A 20,871-nucleotide genomic window follows, 5' to 3' on the forward strand; every position below is an offset into this window, starting at 1 on the left:
AAAAGGTGATTCTTGCCTGGGTGGGCTGTGGCATACCTAGAGTTAGCTTGGAGATCATCTGAGAATCAGACTGGGAATTCCCCCTGCTAGGCCAGGGTGGGCTAGGTCAGGCAGGCAGGTGTTGTGAATGAATATTCAGGAGCAAGGCTGGAGGGCTGGACTGGGGAGCAGCTGCCAAGTCTGGCTAATTAGAGCAGAGGATTGGGCATGTGCTGGGTCAGGAAGGCTGATGATCCAGTCTGAGTTCTCTGAGCTAAGGGTGGTAGGTCAGGTGGGGCTGAGCAGGATAATAGCCAGGGATTCCTCACCAGAGTAGGCAGGCTTAGTAAGAAAGGTAATAGGTAGGGGTCATGATAGAGCAGGCAGGTGTGTGGTCAGTAGTACAGTCAAACAGAGAAAGCAGACAAGGTTGAGGACAAGAGCAGCAGCTGAGATCACTCCCAGAGAATCAAGCTGTATTGAAAGAGACTGCTAGCAAAGTGTTGACTGCTTGAGATGTCCTCAGGCAGCCCACCCAAGTTTTAAAATGGCAAATGCAGGAAGGAAGTCTGATTCCATCAAACCCTTCCACATTGGAGTCCTCATAGTTTGTTTCTGGAGTTAAAAAGGCATTTGCCTGGGGACCTTACAGTTCCACCAATGTTAAACACCTATTTTATGAAAGGCATGGTATTATTTGGTAGGGACAGTGAAGATGAAAAATGGCACCATCTCTGCTGACTAGGAGATCACAGTTGGGGGTGGGACCCACTCACAATGCTAGATAACACAAAGCACTTAAGGGAGAGAACAAAATTACTTTAGGAAAATTTGAAGGCAAGAACCACTTTCAATTGGGATTGGGGATTAGGGGAAGATCTGGCTAAATTCAAAAAAGAAATGATTTTACAATCCCACCTCTGAAACCTGTGTAACTCTGGACAAGTTACTGAACCTCTCTGGGACTCAATTTCTTCATCTGTAGAATGGGAATGATTGTAGCACCTATCTCATGGGATTGTCAGGAAGGTCAACTGACATAATGTAGCATGTAAAATGCTTTGCAAACCTTATAACAACATACTTAGTCCCAGTGCATATATAGTAAGGCACTGCTTGAAAATGTTTTTTAACTTTTTAAACTTTTTCTTTCATACTCTGTCCTCCTGCATCTTTTAGTCCCCAAACATTTGGTTTTCTTGTAGAAGGGAGGCTGCTTTAAATGAGACTGTTGATTTAGAAGGCCCTGGGAGGGAAATCGCCCTTCCTAGGAGTTGGTGGGAATTGTACATGACTCAGACTCAGGGCACATATAATACATTCTTTTAAATTGCAACTGCAGTTCAAACCTTGCTTATTTTCACCAAATGAGCAACTCTGGAATTAGAACAGCCAGTCCCTGCATTTGCTAATCTCACTCAGGGGCTGCACCTGCATTTATTGCTTCTTTCCATTTTCATCCAACTATCAAGAAAAGAGATTTTTTACAGTGTTTGGAGCCTACAGTGCTAAAAGCCCCTCTCCCTCTGGGCCCTGAATAGCGGGCTCACAATCCTGCCTGACCTCATTGTAATGCAAGTTAGCAACTCTACCATTGTTAACCCACTTGTTACTCGGATTCCCCAGATAGGCAGGGCCTCCATCTTGCTATTTCAAAATCTGACAACCAGTCCTTCTTGTAGCTTTTCCATATTCTCTTCAAAAGGAACACTTATCAACCCAAGGCATTCTGACAGTCACTTACTTGTTTTCCTAGAATTCAATATTCCTCCTCATCACAATATATTCCACAAGAAAAGGGAGGCGGGATGGAGAAAATAAGTGTACCTTATCCAGGAATCATTTTCAACCAAAGGCCTGCAAGTTCACAGGTGTGTTCTGCAGGGGTATGCCACTAATCTGTAGAACTTGTGTATAAAGCACAAGATTCTCTGGAGTGTTGCTGAATCACGTGTTCCTTCTGACTGTGTAGAAACCACCTGGGAGTGTCAAACTGCTGGTCTTCCCTGCAGAGTGCTCAAAGTCATTAGTATAGCCAGAGTTTCATTGTCAATTACTTCAGACATTTAGGGACTTGGAAAAGAATCATGTAGGTAAATATTGGGGGAGGGGTGGGGATGTAGTAGATAATTCTCCCCTTCTCCCCCTGGCATATCGGCATAGCTGAAACAATATACAAAATTTCTTCTCTATAGATCCTCTCTTTCTGTTTTACAAGCAGCGCTGAAATAACACAAAATTACCAAACAGGTTTACCAGCCCGGGGCTCCTTGAATTGGTTGTGCCAGTGATGCTTAAAATCGTCCGTAATCTAAAATCTACACTTTCAGAGGAAACAGAATGCAAACACCGGCATTGTAAGTGCCCTTCGAAGAAGACCTGAATCTCTGTGTGGCCTCTGGAAATACAAGTTGCTTTGTACATCACTTAGAGACTTTAGTCAGTAAAGCAAATTTAAGGGGGGTTGAGGGAAGAGTATGTATGTGGGGGAGGAACCTCCACCCCACCAAAAGGAATTTAAAAATTCTGGGAAAATATCAAATGGCAACATAACACTCCAAGGAGGCCACAGTTCTGTTCACACATAAAAACCTTTAAAATCTCACCCACCATCTATGCTGGTTCATTTCCATAAGAAACAAATGGGTGGTTGATGCTGATGAAGGCAGCTGCACACTTTACTGCTAATAAGTGACACCAGGGGCCTTATTACAAAATATTTCTAAACATAAGAAATTCTGTAATGGGACCCCCAGGGGCCAAGCCCACAAATTGTGTACTCTCAGTGTGCTGCATACGCACAGTCACTTGTTTCCAAGGCAACTAATGCAGCGTATATGAGTGATTCAGAATTGCTGGCATGCAGAAATTAAGTAAGCCAGCCGACTTTATTTTTAGTCTGTGTGGTAGACTCTGCATATTATCAGCATTTAGCTTACTTCTTGTTTTCTAACAACAAGACCAAAAAAAAATCCACCAGATGTCTATAGTTTATCATGCAAATATTACATGGGAGCAATAATCATTATTAACAAACATAATCACCTAAAGTCGGGTGGAATATCACTCACTGCCAGTTTGTGCTCAATTCCCCGTGTTCTGGATTCTAAAGGGGGAAACCTCTATGTTCATCTGCTTACTTTTAGGAAATAGATTTCAAGCATTGTCAATGCATGGAACTGAAATTCCATTCTACCAATTTTGTCAACCGCTTTTTTAATCAAACATTCTTAGGCTGTCTATACTGGAAAATTGATGTTCAGCCTCCATAGGCTCCCCAAAGATCTTCATCCCCCTTCTGCCTCTGAAATAGCTGATGTGTTATTCATCTTCATCAGTGAAGGGAGATGCTATACCAGGAGATCCTTCACTGGAATGAAATCACAGGTCCAGACTAAAACTTAAATGCCAGTTATCATTACTTAACAAGAGAGGAGGAACAAAGGTTTATACAGCAGGGTCACAAGTAGATAAGGGCAATAACCTTAAAATAAATACATGATTTGAGTTTGAGATCACTGCTGTCAATCATTTGTCCCTTCTCTCCCACCTCGTATTTTCTTACTTTGATTCCAGATGAGGTGGTGCAATGGTGGGGGAGGGAGAGGGGAAGATTGGATTGGAGAAAGATGACTTTAGCACAAATCCTAGTTCTGTACTTACTGTTTATTTGACTTTGGGTGGGTTACCACTTCTCTGGGCCTTTGCTTCCTTATTTATATAATGACATGGTTAGATTTGATGACTTCCCTGGTCTCTTCTAACTCTACATGTATGAACCTTGACCTCATCACACACAACCCAGCCATATCTTTCTATCTATCATCTATTAATCTACCCATCCATCCATCCATCCACCCATCTTCTAACCAGTACATATCTATATCTATCATCTATCTATCCATCCATCCATCTAACTGCTCAATTGTCCACCCATCTTTATATCTGTCTATCTATCTATCTTTCTACGTGTTTTGTTATCTACTCATCCCAATAGAAGTAAGCTCCTTGAGGGCAGGGACTATTTTGCTTTTTGCTTTGTATCTCTAGCATTTGACACTGTATTTTGCACATAGTATGTAAGTATAATGTATGTTTTAAATATTTTTGTTGAAGTTAATTAACTATAATTCTTATCTACTGAGCATTTGCTATGTTTGACCAGGGGGAGGAAGAGATGAATAGATATAGACAGAGAATGAATAAGAACGAAAGGGAATAAATAATCTTTGTTTTCAAGAAACTTAAAATCCAGTTAGATGGTCAAGGTATACATATAAAATTAATTAACTGGAAGTTAGATACCAAGATGGCACACTATCAGAAGCAATGTCAAAAGATGGGAAGAAATTAAGTGCCAAAAGGGTTGCACATAGTATGTGCCATGATAGTTCAGAGGAAGGAGAGATGATTGTAAGCTAGAGTGATCTGAGAAGGCTTCATGGAGGAAATAGAACTTAAACTTGGCCTGGAACTATTTTGGTAAGATTGGTAGGATTTTCATGAAGCTTTAAAAAATTAAAATGCAAATGTAAGATAAATACAAACCAAAGACAAATTACTCTCAGATTTTCTTCCTCTAGGCACCTCTTTTTTCTCCCTCCATCAGTTTAATGATGGAAAATATAATTTTTTCTCTACATTTTTTATAGCACACATATAAACTGTTAGCAACAGATTGAATCAGGATGGTTGAAGACATATCAATGACCCTGTTTTCTAAAAGTAGAAAAAAGGGAGAAAAAGATATTAACAGGTATTAATTGCTCTGACTAAGCTTTCAGAGGTTCCAGCAGGAGCAAAATTATATGTCTTAATATTTGAGGAAGAGGTGACTCCTCTTTGCAAAAGTTTTGTCCTTCCCCTTTGACCCTTGATACCACCACCTTCCGTATTCTCTGAGTTTGCCCCTCAATTATTCCCCTTTTCATCTTTAATATCTCCCTATAAATTGGCTTCTCCCTGATGACTGAACATTCTCAGATCTTCCTTATTCTTCAAACTAAACAAACAAAAAACAAAACAGAAACAAAAAACAAATCCCTCCATTTGGACCTATCATCCTCTAAAGCTATCATTTCATTTCTTTCCTCATTTTCACTGCCAAATTCCTAGAAAAAAATAGTCTAAGCTCATTACTTCCACTTCCTCACCACTCACCTCTTGACCTAATATAATTTGACTTCTGACTTCATTTTATTGAAACTGCTCTCTCCAGGGTAAACAATGAGGAATTAATAATTAAATCCGATGGCCCTTCCTCATTCTTCTTCCTCTTTGAGTTCCCTGTAGCTTTTGACTCTTTTTGCCAATCCTGAATACTTTTCTTGGTTTCCATAGCACTGTTCTCTCCTGGTTGCCCAACTGCCGGACTCCTTCTTCTCTTCTTTGCTGGGATATTATCCTTTCCCCATTCTCTGATCAAAGGTGTTCCCAAAGGCTCATTCAAGTGCACTCTTCTCTTACTCTTCTTCCTACTTTGGTGATATCTGCTCCATAAATTTAGCTGTTATCTCTACACACATAATTCCAAAACCTAAATGCCTAGACCTAAACTCACTTTTTTGAACTCTAATCCCACATCAACAATTGCCTGCTAGATCTTTCCATCTGATTATTCCACCGGCATCTCAAACTCAACATCCCTGACAAAGTCAACCAGCTCCTATGGGAAGAATACCACTGATGAAAAATCCACTGGGTTCCCCTGAGGCAGCCCATTGTATTCAAGAAAAGTCCTGATTTTTTGGACACCGTTTTCCTTTTATTATGCCCAAAGTACTTCTGTAACTTCTATCCACATTTCCTAGTCCTTCATTCTGTAACCAAGTAGAACAAATATGTTGCTGTTGTTATTAAGTGGCTTTTCAGTCATTTCTAACTCTTTGTGACCCCATTTGGGGTTACCTTGGCAAAGACACTAGAATGGTTTGCCATTTCCTTTTCCAGCTCATTTTATAGATGAGGAAACTGAGGCACAGTGTTAAGTGACTTGCCCAGGGTCATATAGCTAGTAAGTGAGTGTGTAAGGCCAGATTTGAACTCAGGAAGATGAGTTTTGATTCCAGGCCCAGCACTGTATCCACACCTAGCAGCCCAGAATAAATATAATGTGTCCCAAAAGTTTTAATTTACCTTTAATCTTTCAGAACTTGAGAAGTAAAAATGCTGGAAACTTACAAAAAAAAAACAGTACCTGAAAGTTTTGAAAATTTTAAAATATTTGTATGTTCCTTATTAAAAGTCAGAGTAACCACCATCTTGTGCTTTACCCTAGCCGATTTTCAAAATTTGTAAAATTTTCATCATCTGTGGTTCAGTGGATGAAAGGATTACATTTGTAATACTAGCATTAAGATCATCTGCAGAATAAGGTTTTGATGCATATATGCCAATGTCTATGAGATCCAACAATAAAATGTCTAATGGAGACAGATCAGGTTACCAAGGTGGCCAAGCAAGAGGACTTCGTTGACCAATCAACCATTATGAGAAATATCTTCCAGAAACTGTCACACATGCAATGCATAATGGCAAGATGCCCTCTCATTAAAGTTAACAATTTTAATGTATCACTAAGAATTCTGAAAACTAAATAATTTAAAAGAAATTCAAATAACAGTTTTTAAATTATGTTTTCATAAGTTTCTAGCATTTATACATCTGAAGTTATTAAAGTTGAAAACTGAACTAAGACTTTTGGGACACCTTCCATACAATAGTCCTTAAGGACAGCCTGATGTCTCTTCTTCGTTTCCTATCTTCTAACACAATAACCCAGTTTTTTTTTTCAATCTATCCTTTTAGGGAGTGGTCTTTAACCCTTTTGCTGTCTTGTTTGCTTTCCTCCAGGCCCTCTCCAACTCTTCAATGGCCTCCCTAAAATATTACATCCAGAACCAAACATAACATTCTTTATTTGACCTAAACAAGGCAGGATACAATTGAGCTACCACCATTCTTGTTCCTGGCATTACTCTTTCATTGATGCAGCCAAAGATTGCATTAGCCTCTGCATGATAGAGACTGCTTCTTCAGTTGTACTTCCTACTACATTTAGCCCAGTTGTCCCCATACAATGAACATACAACAAATACTTTTTGAACTGAATTTTTCCACTTGCTCCGCCCCCTAATTTTAGTAGTCAAATATTTACAAAACTGGACAAAGCATGGAGAGGTAGACAAGACAATGTAGACAATGATGAGATCAGAGAGTCCAAGTGCACCAAAGAATACAAATCAGTAAAGCTAACTTAGTTCTCTAAAGGCATATGAGACAGAAAAATAAGAAGAGGAGGATTCTGGGAAGATGGCAGAGTAGGTCAGAAAATTCCACGCTATCAAGATTTTCCCCCACAAAAGAGTTGAAATAGCACCTTATGGCAAACAAAGTGTGGGTGGAGACAAAGAAAAATAGGGGCACAACCGGGGTCTTCCTCGGACAGTTTGAGAAGATCTGAAGAAAAACCCCAGGACCAGGTTTGGTCCCAGCGAGGAGTAAACACCTCCACACTTTGTTCTGTTTTAACAACAAGCCGGGAAGCTGCTTAAACAACTAGTGGCAAGCCCCAGGTTTAGTTGGTCTGAGAAGCTGCCTCGGCCCCAGCCATTGGAACTTTTCACCCAGGGATAGTGAGGGGTGTCATGTGTTTGAGACCAGGAAGATTAGGGAACCTCTGCTGACGAGGAGCGCCAGACCTAACTGTGCTGTGAAGAGCGGTGGGGGCAAGAAGGAACCAGCACACACTTGGTGAGTGCAGAAGCAGTAGGGCAGAGAGCCCCTGACTGTGGGCACTTACAGAAGGTTGGAGGTTTGGCTTTGGTTCCAGGCTAGAGGAGAGAACTGAAGATATGGGCCAAGAGGCACCAGTTCCTATACCCCAGGGCTGGAGGTGATTACAAAAATCAAGTTATTTCCACAAAAAAACATGCAAAGGCAAAGGAGAAAGAATACAATCATAGAAGCCTATTACAGGAATAGAAATCACTGGGGTTGGAGAATCAAGACATCCATTTTCAATATTTCCAGAAGGAATAATTACATCAGTACAACGCTTCCTCAGCTAATTGTAAATCTAGACCTGGAGGGAACCATAGAGCCCATCTTGTCCAATTCCCTCATTTTACAGAAAAGGAAACATAGATCTGCAGAAGTTAAGTGATTTGCCTGAGGTCGCACGGGTAGAAAGAGCAGAGCTGGCATTTAAGCTGGGATTTCTGACTCTGAAGCCAGCACAATTTCCATTGTATAACACAACAGATAGAAGGCTTTCTACAACTTGGGAGGTGATCTTGGAGATATTCTGTGACTAGAAAATTCATCATCCTGTGGCCAACCTGCTAATGAAGTCCTACAAGCTTAACTAGATTGGTCCTTGGATAATACACAGGTCCTTGGATGATACAAAGGTAGGCCAGGACATGTAAGGGCCCACGAACAAGACACTAAACAATGATGGAGTCAGAGTTGCTGGATTCAAATCCAGGTCCTAAAATTAATTATCTGTGTGATCTTAGGCAAGTCATTTCTCCTCTACCCACTTAATTTTCTTCATCTATAAAATGAGGGGATTGAGCTGGACAACATGATGCTATATGTTAAATTGTAGAATGTGAAGAGTGGGTACAAAAGAAATTATATCTCAAATATAAAATCCCTTAAGGGAAGGAACTCTGATTTGTTCTTTTTTATAACTCCTATAATGCATGGCATAAAACAGGAGGTATTTGTGATGGAGTCCTAATAAAGCTGCCTCCACTACCAATATTCTAACTTTTTATGGGCCTTGCTGACCAGCAGGCATGTCCTAAATTGACCACACAATCTGGCTTTAATCACACCACTGGCCCCCAGACCCAATATCCTAAATATGCCTCACTAAAACAGTACATGTCCATGTGATGGAATCCTAGCCACTGCCTCTAGCTAGCCACTGCTCCCAGACCCAATTCTCATGCTTCTCACAGAAACAGCAGGTGTGTTCATGCACTCAACTACAACCATATCCATATAATTTCAGATAGAAGCACAATAGCTAGCCAATTGAAAAGCAGCACCACCAGGCTGCCCAAGCAGGATGTCAACCCCAAAACAATAGAGGGGACTTTCCCTAAGTAAGCACCTATGCAGTAATAGCAAAAGTTATCCTTTACATGAACTTATGATGTTGAGAGGCTTATTATAATATAATTATCACATATTCATGCCCCCTATTTGGGTTTTCCTGTATGCATTGTAGGTGAGGGCATGTTCAGTTCCACTGAGACTGGAATCCCTTCCCTATTTCCTAATCCTTTGACAAACCCCTCCTGTAATTTTAATATTCACATATTCTGTAATGATGTAATTGCACCTTTTGCCCTATAAAAGTCCCTATCTTCCTCTTATAAGCTGCTAGTTCTTTCTTGGAATCCAGCCCACTTCTGAGAGATATTACTCTCAATAAAATGCCTTTTCTTGCATTGGAGATGGTTTGAGTCTGTGAATTCTTTTGAGACAACACCACAATACACCATGAAACCACACCATTCATGTTTAGTTCATGGATTTAGAATTAGAACTGGTAGGGATCTCAGAAACCAGCTCAATCACCTCATTTTGAAGATGAGGAAACTGAGGCCCAGAAGGATGAAATGACTTACCCATGATCATGCAAGTAGCAGAGCCAAGATAATATAATTAAACATTTTTTAACCACTTACTGGGTACAGTTTACAGAATCATAGATTTAGAGCTGCAAGGAACCTTAGAGGTCATCTAGTCCAATCCCCTCATTTGATAGAAGAGAAAACTGAGGCCCAGAAGGTAAAAGAACTGTTGTCCAAGGTCATTCAAGTAGTAAGTCATAGTATTGGGATTTAAACCTAGATCCTTTGACTCTAAATCCAGGAATCTGTACCATACTGTTCCCTCCTAGATGAGTATGCTAAGTGCTTAGAGAGATGCAAAGTTTAGACATGACCCCTTCCTTCAAGAAATTTACAATCAAATAGGAATAAGGCTGACAAAAGTGACTACAAAACCTCAAACCAAATTTCATAAACTCACTAGAGAGTTACAAGAAACAAAGAAAGGAAGGAAGGAAGGAAGGATGTCTTACAAAAAAATCTAAGGTAGATGAATGAATCTATAAACCAATGTGAGCTAAAGTAACCAAGGATAGGATCCTAGAAAGGTGGGACTTGAGTGAGGCAATGGATGAGGAAAAGTACCAGAGCCCTAGATCATCCCCTACAATCAGCATCAATACAGGACAGTCAGGCACATCCACAATACCACTCCTGGGCCCACTGAGAGCATTTGTGAAGGAGTGCTTTCGAAAGAAAAGAAGAGAGGAAAACTAAGCAGAGGTCATGACAGCCTCCTTCTCAAGCTTCTGGGGCTGCTGTAGCTAGCAAAGCACTCTAGTCTTGGTGCCTCACAGCTCACTGGTTAACATTCGAAAAAGCATCTGTCTTAGCCACTGGCAACAACTTTTGAAAACCAACTGCACTTTGCATCTCCGGGTTTCACAAAAGATCACACAGCAGCCAACATACCAGAAGAGCTTCAAAAACAAATCAATGCTTGGCTCTCCTCCCAAAGCCTTTTCCCTCGGATGCATTATCGTCGACAATGGAGCCAATGTGGGCAGAACGGCAGCCAATTCGCGCAGGTTCTGTGTCCTTTATTCTGCACTTACTGGTACAGGGATTGTATGTGGTGATGTTTCTCCCCCTCCCCCTTTAAAAAGGATGACAAGAGAATTAAAAACACTTCCTGGCAAAGCCTGAAAATCTGCACTCATTTCAGAGGCTCTGTAAATCCTGCAAAATTGCCTGAGACCTGTAGGAAAGGAACAGTCAAACCAGATTCATCTAGAAAAGGAAGTTGGACCCAAATAATACTTCCCTCTAAACTCATGGCAAGAAAGTGAAGGGACAGGAGAGATGAAGAGCAAGACTCTGATGGGGAAATAAAGGGAGGGAGAGGAAGAAAAAAAACACACAAGAAACTGGCATCCTGATTGGTTAGCTCAAGAAGACATTATTCTGATCTGACTCACAAAAAAGACTACATTCTTCACTTTCAAACTAAACTGGCATCACTTTTTCCCCTCTTTAATGTTCTGAGTCTAAATCTCAAAAGACAAAAGTGAAGGAATTGTTTTTGACTGATCAATCCAAAGCAATCCCTCTCATTTGTCTTCTGAGACTGACTCAAAACCTTAAGGCAGGATTCTGGAGAGGAGAGGACCAGATCACTGCCATACCACAGTGAGTAGGTGGGTCATGACACCATTTACATTGGACTTTGATGGAGGAGGAACCCACTGAGATAAAAAGAGTCCCACCCAGAGGATCTAAAATTTAAATGGCAAACATTTCATTAGGGCTAGTCCCAAAGAAAAAGGTGATGTGTGGCAGAAAGAGACATGCAGGGAGACCCTAGCTCATTCTCTAACAATCACAGCTCCATAAAGAGAGGAGAAATGAAGAAATCTGAAATCTGAGTCCAGTATTGAAAGTCAGGATAACTGGACTCTAGGCCCTTCTCTGTCACTGACCAGTTGTGGAACCTTGGGCAAATTGTGTCTGCTCTCTGGGCCTCTCTGTCCCTCATCTGTAAAATGGAGTTCAACTGGATGATCCTGAATCCCCCTTTCAACCTTAAAATTCTATAATTCAATAGATCTGAGATGTAGAAGAGACCTCAGAGGCCATTTAGTTCAACAACCTCATTCTATAAACAAGGAAACCAATGCTCAAGGATTTGTCCAATGTCACATGTAGAGTAAATAGCAGAGACAGGATTTCAAATGAAGACTCTGATCCAAGAACCGGTGTTTTTCCCATTGTAGCTTTCTACATTCCTCAATGCAGCCCTACTAGCTATTGTTATCACCCTAGCCCCCCAAAACAACCATATTAGGACACCAACAGCAAAGAGACCCAATAATACAGCTTCCAAATTAATAGATGTATCCTAATCCATGAGCAGGAGAGCTATGGGCTCGTTTATGGCACTGGCCTCCAAAATTAAAATTATGGTCTGCCACAAAGATAACTGCTGTGTAAATACATGAGCTATTTTCCCTTCTAGTATTTATTCAGAACACATTTTCTGTGCATCTAGGGATCTTATTAACTAACAAGTCCAACTAAATAGTAAAAGTCTAGAGCTATGAATGTGGAGTTGTTCTGGGTTTTCTTTTTTGTTTTTTTTTTTTTTAGTCCAGAAGAAGGTGGAAAGGTTTGGGCATTTTTATAGCATCTGAAAGCAGGTAGTCAATGAAAAGTACTGTCCATTCTCTTAGAATTAGATAGCAGTGGTGGTTGATGAGAAAGACTTTAGGCACTTGGGTCATTGTGACTTGTTCCTAAAAGTTGTACAAGATGTAGGATTTGACCAAGCAATACTCCTAATAAGCATGTATCCCAAGTAGGTCAAAGACAGAAGGAAATGTCACACATACACACACACACACACACACACACACACACACACACACTACATATATACATATACGTATGTATGTATATGTATTCATGTATATGTGTATTTATGTGTGTATGTGTATATTTACACATGTATACATACGTATATATGTATTTTTATACATGTATATATTATATTTGTAGCAGTATTTTTGGTAATAGCAAAAACTAAGAATAAAATCATTTTCCCTTGATTGAGGAATACCCGAATAAATCATAGAACATTCTACATTGTAGAATATTATTGTGCTATAAGAAACAATAAACAGGATGAAGTCAGAGAAACTTGGAAATACGTATTGGGAAAAACTGATTGGATTAGTTTCGTGAGACCCTCTTCCCCTGCCAGAGTGGTAATCATACCCGCAGACATAGACTATATATTTTAAAAGTTTTAATGATGCTTGTTTTTCTCTTCTCCCCTCCTCTCCCTCCCCTCCCCTCTCCTCCCCACCCTTCCCGTCCCCTCCCCTCCCCTCCCCTCCTCTCCCCTTCTGTTCCTACCTTCTGATTCCCTCCAGAGCAGAGCAATGAAAACAGAACCAGGAGAGCAATTTATGGAATGAAAATAATTGTGCAAAAGAAAACAACACTGAAAGACTTCATAACTCTGATTAGTGAAGTGACTTCAGCATGCATCCTGTGATTAGCATAGCATATAGTGGATGAGTTTAGAGCTTGGTCAGACATCAAAGACCCCAAAGTCATCCACTGCACTCTAGGTCATCGCCGGTCATCTCGACTTTTGTCTTGCCGCTGCACTTTGATGAGTCTGGAAGAAAGCGTGAGGCTGAAACTTTGTGCAACTCTGACTCAAATCCAATTTACATGCAAGTCACGACATCACCTTGTGGTGTCATTGGTCCTCTTTGAAAACAAAGGATGAGCAACAAGAACAGCAATAAATGATTGTTGACTCTTGACAAGGAAGTGATGGACTAGAGGCAAGGAACAGGGCTTTGCCCTGTATTCAGGAAAAAGGTTTTATGCAGGGTCTGGTGGGGTGGAGGGAATCAGAAGGTAGGAACAGAAGGGGAGAGGAGAGGAGGGGAGGGGAGAGGAGAGGAGAGGAGGGGTGGGGAGAGGAGAGGAGAGGAGGGGAGAGGAGGGGAGAAGAGAAAAACAAGCATCATTAAAACTTTTAAAAATATATAGTCTATGTCTGCGGGTACGATTACCACTCTGGTAGGGGAAGAGGGTCTCACGAAACTACTCCAATCAGGAAAGGGGGCTGAAACAACACTCCTAATGGAAGCAGGAAGCATCACTCAGGATAGAAATAAGAGAAATGAAATTGACGTATTATACATTAGTGCAGTAAGATTCAGTCCATAGACAACTTGTTCTCAGGAACGTTCGGTGATCCCCAGACCACACTTTTGTTGTTGTTGTTCAGTTGTCTCAGTCATGTCCGACTCTTTGTGACCCCATTTGGGGTTTTCTTTGCAAAGATACTAGAGTGGTTTGCCATGTCCTTCTCCAGTTCATTTTGCAGATAAGGAAACTGAGGCAAACAGGGTTAAGTGACTTGCCCAGGGTCATACAGCTAGTAAGTGTCTGAGGCCAGCTTAAAATTCAAGTCTTCCTGACTCCAGGCCTGGCATTCTATCCACTGAGCCACTTAGCTGCCACCCATCCTATAGGGAAAGAAAAATGAAAATCACATTGCCATATCTGAATTTACAGAGCGCTTTAACTCTCAAATCACTCCTCAGTTAATTATTTCATTTTATTCTCTGCATAAACATGAAAGGTAGAACCATATTTAGTGAGATACCAGCTTGGTGGATAGGAATATCAACGCACAAAGAAGTAAAGTGAATTGTCCAAGATTGAACCATGAGTCAGTTGTGGAGCCCCGATGACAATTGGAAGTCTTTACCCAGGATGAGAGGCAGCATGGTGTCATGGAGATAGTGCTGCTCTTAAGTCAAATGGACTTGGGTTCCACTATCACCTTGGACGCATACTGTCTGTGTCATCCTTGGCAAGTTACTGACTCTCTCTGTGCCCCAAGCAACTCTCTATAAACTGCAGAGTGGTGACAATCTGAATTCATTGGGAGAATTTCCTCCCTGGAAGCTCTTGATACCAAAGAAATCACAGGTCTAGTCAAAACAAACAAACAAACCTCCTATTGATAAAATCTTAGAGTTTAGCCAAGATTTTATCCTCTTAAACTCAAGTGTGGTCAGGGCAGCTAGTAGGTCCATTCCCATACTCAGTGGAATAATGGGTCTAGAACTGGGGGTGGGGAGGGGTGGTTCTCCAGTGACCATCCATTCCAATTACCTCATTTTTACAGCAAAAGGAACTGAGGCCAAGGGAAGAGATCTGACTTGTCCACACTCGCACAGTTCATAAGTATCAAACAAGTACAAGATGAGTGTTTAGAGACTTCCTTTGCTTTTCCTTAGAGCTTGAATCTGGATTGTTTTTTTTTACTGAATATGAGAAGCCTTTCAGATTCACTCATTGAGTATTTCTAGGTTTGAATACTAATAATTCACACAACCAACTCATTTTGGATTCTCAACTGCTTCTTGCTCCCCGGTACTACCCCCTATCTTTGTCTCTCATTTACTTCTGATTTAAAGCAGGGGCAAATCTCTATTAAAAAATAAATTGCTAATCTTACCTAATTAGGAGCTATAAGGAATTAAGAAATATTAGCACCTAACAGAGGCCAATATAAATGGAACTCAAAGAGAATCCAAAAAAGGTAGAGCTTTGAAGATAAAAGTGAGCAATCATTGAAGGGCTTTGATATCATGAACAAATCCTCCTTTCTACAGGAGTCTTTTCTATCATATGGTACAATATTTGCAGATTTCTCAATTTGAAGCAATCTCTAAAAGGTATTTCCAACGAATGAGGAAAGAAAGCGTATATTCGCAATCCTCTTACAGTAGGGCTTTTCTTGTCTAATTTGCCTAGTAATCAATCAAAATTCCAAAGGGACTGCTAACTAAAATGTTAAATAAATCCCAAAGAATAATGATGAAACATTCATAATATATATATATATGCTCTGCACTAAAACTTCTTTACAACTTTCCAAGGGATTAGGCTTTTTTTTTAAACGTAATATGTGAGGAAATGCTACAGGGGGATAATATTGATTTGAAGGCCTTTTGGCAGTGACTTTTAAATATGGACATTATATGCTGGAGATCATGTAATAGCTCACCATAGCAGAGTTTGAGGTGACTGGAAAATCCTGGAGTCTTGTCTCAGCCCAAGGCGACACTCCCAGGTTGGTATATTTCGTGTAATTTCATTACCTTAAAAGCTTTAAAACCTTTCTGGATTTACAAGGCTTAATCTCCATAGAGTACAAGAGCCACAAAATGACTGTAAAAGGAGTAAAAGTGTGTCATCCATGGAAATGCAGAAAACTCTCTGCCTCTATGAAACCCAGAGTAGATTCAGTCCAGTACGGTGGAGAGAGTACTGGATTTGGATTCTGACCTTGGCTCTTCTACTTATTACTGATGTGACCCAACCACTTTGGGCCTCAGTTTCTTCATTGGTAAATTGTCAATTCGATTTCCTTTGGTATCCCTTATGCTTTAAATTTGGACCTTGGTCAAAAGGAAAAGTCACTGTCTCTTGAAAGTTCAGGATATAATGCTAGTTTTAACATATAGAAAACGGACAGAAACTTACAGTGGTTGGGAGTAGGGCAGAAATACAGACCCAAGCAAAATAATAATGAAAATAGCTGACTTTCATATTGTGCTTTAAGAATTACAAGGTACTCTGTATATATTATCTCATTTGATCCCTATAACAACCTTATGAATTAAGTACTATGGTTATTAGTATTGTCCCCATTTAATATATGAAATGAAGTGACTTGACCATGGTCATATACCTATTAAGTATCAGAGGCAAGAAACAGATGGGTAAAGAAAGGGATATGCTCCGTATTTCTGATAAAGTCCTCATTTCTCAAACATATAGAGAATAAGTAAAATTTATAAGAATACAAGTCATTTCCCAACCAATGAATGGTTAAAGGATATGATTGGGAGGTTTTCAGATGAAGAAATCAAAGCTATCTATAGCCATATGAAAAAAATGTTCTGCTGCCTCAAGGCCACTTGTAACCTTCTAGGTCCTTAGGTGCAGCCTTTTGACTGAGTCCAGGTTTTACAGAACAAATCCTTTTATTAAGGAGATTTCTTCTGTGAAGTTTGGATTCAGCCAAAGGGCTGCACTTGAGGACCTAGAGGGCCACACATTCCTCACCCCTGTATTAGAGAAATGCAAATTAAAACAACTAAAACAACCAATCAGACTGGTTAATATGACAGAAAAGGAAACTGATAAATATTGGAAGAGAAGTAGGAAAACTGGGACACTAAAACACTATTGGTTGAGTTGTGAACTGATCCAACCATTCAGGAAAGCAATTTGGAACTATGCTCAAAGGTCATTCAAACTGTTCATACCTTTTGATACAGTAATATCACTACTAGGTCTTTATCGTAGAGAGATAAAACAATAAATAAATAAAAGGAAAAAGACCTATTTGCACAAAAATATTAACAGCAACTTTTTTGTGATGGCAAAGAATTGAGAATTGAGGGGATGCTCATCGATTGGGAATTGGCTGAACAAGTTGTGGTATATGATTGTAATGGAATGCCATTGTGACTAGAAAGACTTACATGAATTGATGCAAAGTGAAGTGAGCAGAACCAGGGGAACACTGCATGCAGTAACAGCAATATAGTACAATGACCAAATGTGAATGATTTAGCTCTTCTCAACAATACAATGATCCAAGAAAATTCCGAAGGACCCATGATGAAAAATGCTATCCACATCCAGAGAAAGAACTGATGGAATCTGACTGCAGAGGGAATCATACTATTTTTCACTTTTTTCATGATTTTTTTCTTTTGGTCTGTTTCTTCTTTCACAACATGAAAAATATGGAAATATATTTTACATGATTGCACATATATAACCTATATCAAATTGCTTACCATCTTAAGGAAGAGGGAGGAGATGGAAGGACAAAATTTGGAACTCAACTTTTTAAATGAATGTTAAAAATTGTCTTTACATATAAGTGGGGAAAAATATTATTTAAAAAAATGAAAAGGGTGTGATCTACCTTTATGTCCCCATATATAGTACCCAGACAAGTCATCTATCATGTATCAAAGATATTTCATTCTTCCAGGCCCTAAGTCCTACCTTCTCCAGTGAAACCTTCCCTGCTTACTCCAGCACACAAAGACCTCTCTCTTCTCTGAACTCCTGTTGCATTTATAGACATTCTTAGGCAGTTTAACTCTCTTGTTCTTTTATTGTTTTAAGTGGGTTAGCTTCTCTCTCTCTCCAGCTAATCTCCTTGAAGATGGGTCCCTTAACTTAATAATTCTTTTGTATCCCTAAGTTAAAGTAGCATTGGGCATACAGTGAGCATTTGACTTTTTTTTAAAGTTGTGACTTTGAAGGCCTTGCATTTCCAGACTCCATTCCGAAGAGTAAAATAAATGTTATCTTAAGAGAAACCAAGATGATTTTATACGAAACTGGCTTTAGTTACATTCTCCCAATTCTGGAAATTTGCAATGAGTCTGAATTCTTGGGAATAGTTACTGGAATACATAAGCAATGATCACCAAATCAGCTCCTACATGTAAGTCCTAGGGGATCTCATGAGACCTCAAGCCAGATGGACCCCATTCTATCCTGTCTTATGCATCCAACTCCCTTTACCATCTTGCTATGAATTAAATGACATGCTGTCAATCCTGCTGAAATTCAGCCAAAGGCCTCCTCCTTTCTTTCCCTTCCTTCTAAGCCTCAGTAGCAATAAGAGAACCCAGTCACCTAATCCTGCATGGGGAGCATCTCATGTGTTAACTTTCAGCTTTTCTTAGGCTTAATTCAGCACTGACGCAAATACCCTAAGATAAATAACTCTTCCTGTCTCACAGGATTCTAAATCTCCAGAGACAGATTGCTCTGAGCTAAGGGCCATGGCTGAGTCCCCTCTCCCTGCTCTCCTCCCAGGGGAGAGGCTGTATTTGAGTCAGTCAACTCTATGGCCCTCAGGAATCCATGAAGAATGAAGTGACTGGGTAGCTGAGGCAAAGGGAGAATTCAGGAGCTTTAGAAAAGGATTAGAATTACAACCAGACTGAGTCTATGCATACTCCACTGGGTACCTAAGTAGGAGTTCTCTGAAAGATGGCATTGGGAGGGGGGAAAAGTTGGAAGAGAACATAAAAATCATGAAGTGAGAGGTATGTTTTCCTTCTGACCTGAAAGATTTTGTGTAACCCCTACTTCCACATGCTGGCAAACCTTCCTCGGAAGAAATTACTGCTCAAAGACCATGAAAAGCAAGCAGATGAACCACTTTGCAGGAACACGGCAAGCGTATTTGTGGCATTTCAAAATTGCAGTTGACACTTTAATATTTAAACAGAACAGGGGAGACATGGATTATTTATTTTCTTTTACTTTAATTTTACTTCTGAACATAGCTTCCAACTTTGTTATTTTAAAATTAAAATGGCCCCACACTCTGGCACCAGGCTTCTCCACAACTCATCAGGTTGTGAATGTTAACCTGACACTTACAATACACCTAACATTCTTTCAACTCTGTTGTTCCACCATTTGCTTAGATATTGCTTTGAAATTATACCGAAAATATTTGGCTGCAGGCAAAACTAGTCATATAGAATTTGACTATGATCTATATATTTATGGAGGAAAATTAATCTTCAATGCTTCAAACTTTTTATGCCTCATAATTTTATCAGAAATTTCCAAACATAGCATGAATGAAGCTGCTGGAGTCAAGGGGAAAATGCCTCATTTTCTTCCTCCATTTCAAATAGAAACATTCTGAAAATGTTCTTCTAAAGTATCCTGCACACAAAACCTCAGCACAATCTGATGGAAGTCAAAATTGTGGAAATACCTAAGAGATTTTTAGCCATGAACAGACATACAAAGATGCTGTGCTTTCCTGAAAAGTGGTACAGGTTTAACTTCCAATAAAAGAACACATTTTATGTATCAGCAATGGAAAAAAAGAGAATATGGCCTTGGAAGAGATTTGAGTTCAAGTTCCATCCCTGACCTATATTGGCTTTATGACCTTGGTCACTTAACTTCTTAGTCAGTTGCCCCAGGCAACTAACTCCCTACAATAATGCCACAAACCAATTAATAATCACGTGGGTGAATTAAATACAACCAAGAGAACAACATGGACAATGTATAGGATGATGTACATGAAAAGATTGTTGAAGGGATGCTAAACTCCTGGTAATATAAAAACCCAGTGAAGGTCCTAGAGAAGAGATAAGGAACCATGTCTGCCATAACCTCAAGTCAATGAGATAGGAAACAACTAGGACAGAATATTATATAAATTGTTAGACAAGATATTTGTATTGGAAATTTTTTTTTTACTTAATTATTTTTCTTTGTCACAAGAGAGGGTGGAGAGGAAAGGGTGGGGAATGACCAAGATATAAAGACAAAAGACACCAATAAAATATTAAAATAAGACAACATAAAAATACTTGCCAATCAGCCTTGGTAGAGTATACAACAATGAAATACACTAGATGAAAAAAAATGGAATTAAGTTAGAAGCTCCCCTGCATCCCCTAATAGGATTGAACTTTATGGTAGTATCTGCATCATAAATTCATCTAGCCCAACCTAGCCCCTATTAAATCAATAGTGAACCCCCACCTTCATCCCCAGGGACCTAACTTGCAGTGAAATCAGTGCTTTAAATAGCCACCAATACAGGTTTACCATCAAGTAGACCCTCAACATCAGACTAGACATTTGCAATAAGGAAAGATGAAACAGACACCTGGTTAAGCTATTTCTGAGCCAGATTGAACCCAATATTCAGCAGACTAGCCAGGTAAATATATGTTGACCAGGGTAAACTGAAATTAGGCTGAGGAGGAAGGGTCCCTAGTTCAGCCAGGTACTTCAGAAACCCAGATGCTGGTGGCAATTCAACTGTATTACCTGGTATTGTATCCTTGGTAGTGTGGTAATCATAACAGTAATTAAATAATCCTGAAACATCACTTCAAGGTTTGCAAAATTTTATATATGTATATCTATGTGTGTGTATATACACATACATATATATATATCATGTTAATACATATGTAAAGAGATTGCATTTATGTATGTGTGGGTATCTGTGTGTATGTATATAATCCTATTTTGCCCTTAGAATAAATACTGAGGAGGTAATATTATTATCCCCATTTTATAGATTAATTTCATTTCAGTCACCAGCTCCAGCTCCTAATATCCATATTTTTTATTATAGTGCTTTGGCTTTTGTGCTCTTGACCCTCAAATGACTGCCCTGAAACTCAACCCTACCTACTAGGGAGGG

The sequence above is a fragment of the Trichosurus vulpecula genome, chromosome 9 (assembly GCF_011100635.1).
Source record: "Trichosurus vulpecula isolate mTriVul1 chromosome 9, mTriVul1.pri, whole genome shotgun sequence".
Classification (NCBI taxonomy): domain Eukaryota; kingdom Metazoa; phylum Chordata; class Mammalia; order Diprotodontia; family Phalangeridae; genus Trichosurus; species Trichosurus vulpecula.